The 7369-nt window shown below is 46.2% G+C and overlaps 1 protein-coding gene across 1 annotated transcript in view; it reads right to left on the bottom strand.

Moving 5' to 3' along the window:
- PGBD5 (piggyBac transposable element derived 5) overlaps positions 1 to 7369 on the bottom strand; it is a 316445-nt gene that overhangs the window by 7722 nt on the left and 301354 nt on the right. The window lies entirely within an intron of this gene.

The following is a 7369-nucleotide window of genomic DNA, read 5'->3' as shown; positions in this document are numbered from 1 at the left end:
GATACTGCAACAGGTTACTCAGAGAAGTTCTGGATGCCCCATCCCTGGAAATGTTAAAGGCCAGTTGGGATGCAGCTCTGATCCAGTGGGAGGTGTCTCTGCCTGTTGCAGGGGGGGTGGGACTGGATGGTCTTTAAGGTCCCTTCCTACCCCTTTAACGTTACTATTTTTTTTAATAACAGTGCTCAAGGTACAAACCATTTACCAAACAATCTCCTGCCCCAAACCTGATTTAAGAAAAAGAGACCAAGTCATAACTTTCCTGAGGCCACACAGTACCTGCAGCCAGAGCAGGGAACCGACTGTCCTGTTTTCCCCACCAGAGAGCCCAGTATAGGGATACCTGTACTTTAATTTTAAATTTTTGGGTCAAACTTCTGTATAAATTAGTTAACATCAGTTTGTGAGACTAGGTTTGCCGCAGTGGTTTGAACAATCACACTTTCAAGTCTACAAATGAGTAAAATTGTATTAAAAGATAACAGGAAAACATAAACAGGCTTTTACTACTGCAAATGATATAGCCAAATTCCCAGTATTTAGGGAAATCAAGGGGTTAGCACACCCAGCAACAGTGCTGAAGAATAGAGCCTCATCCTGGGAAAACCACCGTAGCAGTTTCCCTTGATATTTGAGTGAATTAGCATAGACCTCCCTTGATACTTGAGTGAATTCCCATAAACCTTCCTCGCAGGAGGCATGCAGTGCAAGGGCAGTAGCTCCACAGCCTCACCCCCGTACCTGGGTTTCCTCCTTTCCCACACCCAGCCTTCCTGCCCTCCATAATGCTGCTCTCAGGCCCTGCTAGGAGGGCATGGTGTATGTACTGTGTATTAAATCACAGCATGGGTCATGCTGAAGAGGACCACGGAGGGTCATCTGGTCCAGTCTCCCTGCTCAAGTAGGATCATCCTAGAGCACCTGACACAGGATTGTGTCCAGATGATTCTTTAACATCTCCAGAGAGGGAGACCCCACAACCTCTCTGGACAATCTGTTCCAGGTGGAATTTCCCGTGTATCAGTATCTGCCCACTGCCTCACGCCCTATTGCTTGGCACCACCGAGAAGAGCCTGGCTGTATCCTCTTCACACCCCCTTTAGCTGTTTACACACATGAATGCGGCCCCTCTCAGTGGTGTTTTGAGCCGCAATCCCGTAGCCATTTCCCGGCGCTCGGGGGCCCTCACGGCCGCCCGGCCGCTGTTACCGCGGCGCGCCGGGCGCGGAGGCCGCCAGGGGGCAGGGCCCGGCCTGCACGGGGCGCCTGTGGGCGCCGCTTCCCGCGCCGAGCTCCCGGGGGCCGGCCGAGCCGGGCGGGCCGCCCTCCCTGTGAGGGGCGGTGGGGGTTGTGTGCAGCCTGGGCTGCGCTCTCCCCATGCCCAGGTTTAGGGCGATTTGTTTTTTTTTTTTAGTAATTCTCTCGCGTTGGAAAAGGCAGTGCAGCGCGTGGCCGCTTCCCGCGGGCCAGGAGAGGGCCCGGGCGGCGCCTTTCGGCGAGTCCCGACCGAACCCGCGTTTCCCAAACGGAGGGGCGGAATCAATCGGTTTGACCTCTGCGATCATCAGGTCCAACCTACGACCAAACATCACCCTGTCAATTAGACCATGTGCCACATCCAGTCGTTCCTTAAACACCTCCAGGGACAGTGACTCCACCGCCTCCCTGGGCAGCCCATTCCAGTGTCTAATCACCCTTTCTGTGAAGAAATTCCTCCTAGTGTCCAACTTTAAACCTCCCGTGGCACAGCTGAAGACTGTGTCCTCTTGTCCTGTCGCTGACTTCCTGGGAGAAGAAGCCATCTCCCGCCTGGCTACACCTTCCTTGCAGGTGGTTGTAGAGAGCAATAAGGTCACCCCTGAGCCTCTCGTAGGCTAAACAACCTAGTTTTGGAAAACTACTGGTGTAGTTTTAGGGCAACACTACACAAGGCTGTTAAAGGGAGAAACACTCAAATAGTGCATTTTAGTGAGAGGGTTCGTGAACTGACCCTGCTGTGGCCTGAGGAGCCTCATGCCACTGCAGGCTGTGTGCCATGATGTCCCCCAGCACTGCGACCCCCACACCTGCCCCAGGGTGGCTGCCCCCATCTCAGAGGGCTGGGGATTAAATGGGGTCTGGGACACAGGACAGAGCAAACTTCAAACCTGGGTGTGATGCCAAGGGCCAGGGCCTTGCCAGACCTGCCGCAGCACTGGCCCATAAGGGGTGCTGGAAGGTGCAGAGGGGAAACCCAGTGAATGCAGAGGAGGATACAGATGAAAGCACCACAAGATGGGCACATCCTTCTTGTTTGTGTCTTGCAGTGAAGCTTCAGGTGCTGTTAAACCTGTACTGTCCCCAGGTTATCTGACTGGGTGTACAAAAGCTGATGGGGTTAGATGTTGTAGATTAAACTGCAAACATTAAATTTCTATTTAGTTATTGCATGTTACTGAAATAGTTTTGTAGCCTCTGCATCTTCAGGGAGAGAAAAACAGGCACTTCGGGACAAAAGTTTTTGCATTGAGTGAAGCAAGCAATACAAAAGCAACAGAGCACTGAAATCCCATAATACATGCTGTTTCAAAGAGCCGTTTAAAGGAAAATGAAACATTTCCATTGTGAAATTAAACCTGAATGAAGCATGCAGTTCCCAGTGTACCTGAGCAGTGAGGTGTGCAAGGTGGGGCTCTGGCATCTCTGCATGTAGATGTCACTAAAAGTGTGTGTGATCTCTCTGTGCAGTAAAACTATCCATGGAGACACAAACAGTGCTTCAGAAAGGCAAGTTCTCAGCATGTTTATCCTATGCTGGTTGCAGGATGAGGGCTGTCGGAAAACGCAGGATGTTTTCTCTTGAGAGACTTTGGGGAAGTGAGACTTATGGTTAAATAATTTTAAAAAGAAAAGAGAAAGCCAAGCACTTCCTACCTCCTGCACGTCAAGGAGATCTGCCTAGCAAAGGCACCAGAAAGTTTAGGTGCAGCACAACTTTATACTCCTGTTTGGTTTAGGCTTTATTTCGGAGTTAAAAAATAATATATAAACACACAATCACCTCCAAACTCACAAATGGTTCCACAGTCATCCTAAATGGTCATGAAATATTTGCACTAGTGGAGTGGAGTTGCCAGGGGGGAAGAGAGTGCCTAAAATTCTGGCTATTCTTTTCCAGTCTGTTAATCGCATGCAGATTGCTCTGCTATTGCCTTAAGCAAAAATGGCAAAAAGCAGCAGCAGTCCTGCACATGTCTCCAGCTAAGCTAGTCACCAATTAAAAAAAAAAAGAAAAAAAAAAATAAAGCTGTGCAAACATGCCTTGTTTCAACTGCAGTAATGGGCTGAAGTTGTGACGTGTTACCCTAAAATACTCCAAAGTGACACGTGCACTCACGACTCCAGTCCCTGGGAGCGAATGTTTAGGGCTTGGCAGATTCCTGCTGTTGAAGTACATGCAGCTCCGGAAGGATCTGCGCTAGTTCTAAAGGGCAGCTTGTCAGTACAGGAGTTTTGTTGTGCTTTTCTGGATGCCAGACAAATGGCCATTCTCCACATGCAGTTGGCACTAGTTTGTTTGGAGTTGTCTTACAGCATGACCCCAGTTTATCACTGCAGCGGCACACAGCAGCTTCTGCCCTTATTTGCCCCGTCCCTCTCCATGAACTACAAAGCACCAGTGGCTGTTGCAAAGCCAGGCACAGGTAGTGTCACTGCTGTCCAGAGAACAAGGAACACCTTCTGGAAGGAGTGGTTTGTTATCTAGCAGCCTTTCTCCCCTTAGTGTCCACCTACCTCAGTTCCTTCCAGGAACTTCCCAAGATTCGTGTGCAATCCAGCCTTTGGATATTTCAGTGGGGTATTGCTGTATCTACCAATAGAGCTACGGCACTCACTCCTGTCTAGGTAGCCCGCTTGCCTGAGTGTAAAACTGGAGTCTGATCTGGCAGCTTCCAAATTATGGGTAGGGGGTTCAAGATAGCCCTGAATATCCCAAAGAATATCCCAAGATCAAAGGTTTCTTTCAGATAGAAACAGGCAATTCAGTCTGCTACTGAAAGGAGTGATAGCAAAGAAATAGAACTGGATACCATCACGATCCTTGTCTTGTGCCCTGACACTCATGGCTCCCGAGCTGCCTCCCTTCCCATTCTCCAGAGCTGGGATAGCAATTCCAGCATACCTCCTCCCTTTGGCAGCCCGGTAGAGGGATTAGGATGGAGTTACTTCCTCCTGTTCTCAGGCAAAGTGTCAGAGGAGCACTGCCCATCTGCTTGTACAGCACCAAACACTATAAAGCCGTGCTGTTAGCTGATCTCCCATCTGTATATGCTAAAATATTGTTATCAGGATTGTCATAAACAGAAGACCACAACTTTAATGAAGATCACAAGTGTGTGCAGAGAAGACAATTTTATCCTAAAAGGAACTGGACTAGGCAGGAAATCAGGGCTACTGATAAAGTAGGCTTCTGAAATTGTCTCTTTCCTCCCCTAACCCTCAGCTTGATGCAAGAGTAACGCTTGTAATAGCAAGTTATAGAAATAACTTCTACAGCTTCTTGTCCCGAGAGACTGCTTCTTCAGGATAACACACAGTAGATAACACTTTGCCTTAAACCGTGCACTTGGAATGTAGCACCTTCTCTGTTCACCTGCTGCTCAGTGCTGTTGTATAGCAGTGTCCATGAAACAGAAAGCCAGACAGAGGTTTAAAATTGTTGCAAAAAATTATGAGTCCAGAGGAAAGGTTTTATTAGTACTTTGTACTTGAAGTACACTGAGCAGGATGAACGTTGTTATTTCAGTCAGTTTGGGCTCCTATCCAGTACTTAAAAAAAAAAAACAACCCATAGCTGATGTGCAACATGCCAGAATAGTCTTTGGCAAGGGACATCCAGGCACTTAATTTTACTGTCACATCGGTCTCTTGTAGTGGTACAGTTTTAGAGCCTGGCTCACCATGAGCAACTAGACACCACTCAGAAGAAAGGCCATTTCAGGACTTTTTTTGAAGAACCCACAGAGCCCAGAGGTCTAACAAAAGGCAGCAAGTGTTGAAACAAGATTAGCAACATGGCCCGACGTCCTTTTTATTTTTCTTGGCAAACCCGAGGGACCTGTTAATGGAAATACCATTTCTGTAAAATGTTTTTAGACCTAAAAACACTTTTAAGAGACAATCTTTTCACAAAGTGACAAGAATGGGGAGGAATAAGATGAACTTTACCATTTCAGGAATTAAGACATTTAGACTGAACAGGGTGGCAGCACATTGCTTGGGAGATGCCTGTGTTGAAAGTGAGAAGGGAAACTTTAGTCTAGACCTGTGAATAGGTGTAGCAATTTATTAGAGCACATACCCTTTCCTTTCCTCAGTATTCAGTGACTAAGCATGGACTTTTACCTTAGCTTTGCCTATACCTGCTGTGGCCTGGACTACCTTACACCCTGGAAAGGGGTTTTGCTCTTCATGGTCTTTTTCAATTCAAGAGGTTAGGGAACAGAATAAAATTATCTGATAGCAAATGTCAAAATCAAGGAAATATTTTTACCCCCTCATAAAATCAAGGTGTAGGACTTCTTGCTGCAGCAAACTGTGGAAGAAGCTACAAGTATATAGCTTATTAATAAAAGAGATGATTCTATTTTAGATGAAACTAAGTGCATCAGCAGCTACATAGCATGCAGTGCCAGGGGTCTACTATAAGAAACCCCAAACCCCAGCACACTTAACTGTGAGAAGACAGGATTCTGTAAACCAGGAAAGGACTGCTGTCTGTTTGTCCTCTGAGTATCTCCTGACAGCTGCTGGCACTGCATGCAGCACCCTGTGCCCTGTGCATCATCCAGGAGGCACATGAAGTAAAAGTTTTGCAGGGGAAGGAGGATCCAGTTACCCAGCTGAGAACTATGTTGCACATGGACACACAAACTGCAAGATCCTGCTATGATGTTTCTTAACATTTGAATGCTTAACTATGTCAACTTCAATGCTTTTGTGGTTTTTGGTATATATTTAGAATAGGAAGTGGTCCATGCAAGTACACTTATTTCTGAACTAGACAGCTAATAGAGACTACAGTCCAAATTTTGCTAGACTTTATGGTATTCCTTCCTTCCACTCATACTTTTCACCCAATTCTGCCTTAAAATTCAGCCTGTCAATCAACTGCAGACATTTTTCATAGTTTAGATTATTTCCTAGCTTCCTTCAAAGAGCACCAAAAACTCTCCACACAGTACATTGCTGCTTGTATGTTTGAAGCACGTAAGTAATGATTGTTTTTCCAACAATTCAGGAATCACTTTTACATCTTTTAGCCTATGTGCATATAACAGGATTTGCTTCTGAACTCTCTTTACCCTTGTCACTTCTGCATGCAATACTTCAGAGCAACCCAAGTAGTAATAAACCCAATTCTGCTGTAGAAGTAAGATGTTAAAGGGAAACTTTGTTCTCAGCCCATCTCACTCTTACTTCTGCCCCCTACTCTTTCCCCCTCCCTCCTCCCCATCCCTTTTGGTTGTTGTTTGCTGTCCTTCAGGACCAAAACTCCAGCTGCTCTAAATCTAAACACTGCTCAGAACATATGGCAACTAACAGCAAAATGAGTTCCAGTGAGCACTGGTGGGCCATATCCTTCCTGGGTATTCACACAGGCATTCAGCCAAAACAGTCATTTCACAATAAAATCTTTGGGCTAGAATCTACAGAATCCAGCAAAACCACTCAAAACAAAGGGATTACTGCAGGTTGAAAAATACCATGTGTTTGGTCAGTATTGACTCAAAAGAGCTGAAGGAGGTCTCTCTAGAGATCTGCATAGCACAAAGCATCAGCAACACTTCTGACTTCCACACATTTTTCCTCAACATGCCCAAGCCTGGTCTGGGATTAAGCTGCTTCATACTTCTGATATGCAGCCATCAGATCAGCAGTGCCATTCAACTCCAAGGGGTACAGAGGGGTTTCTGATACTCCCAGCACTGAGCTGCAGCACATGCCGTGGTTAATGTCAGAAAGGTCAAACACTTGTCTGGTAAAAAATTTTTAGCTTACTGTTTTGTAAATACACAATAAAATAAAATGGCAACTGTGAGTTGTTGTCTAAACTCTTAGATTGTTTAGACATTAAAGAGAATTTTCTCATGAAAATGCAGCAGGGCTGAGGGAAGCTGATGGGAATTATCATTTAATACCCACAGTCTGTCTAGAAGACATCTGCTTGAAAGAGGCATTTTGACACATCAAACCACAAAGTAAAAGTCATGTAGTACTACAGACTGAGGTCTTCAGGTGCAGTGCTAACCTCAGGGGGTACCTAGATCCTTCCCATACATATCGGCTGGCCTACAAAGCTGGATCAATATCCCATCAGCTCTGTGGA

This window comes from Melozone crissalis, unplaced genomic scaffold (genome assembly GCF_028551555.1).
Source record: "Melozone crissalis strain CALT ecotype California unplaced genomic scaffold, PUWL_Pcris_2 ptg000027l_1, whole genome shotgun sequence".
Taxonomy (NCBI): Eukaryota; Metazoa; Chordata; class Aves; order Passeriformes; family Passerellidae; genus Melozone; species Melozone crissalis.
The sequence above is the reverse complement of the archived record's forward strand: the minus strand, read 5'-3'. Positions and strand labels throughout refer to the sequence as shown.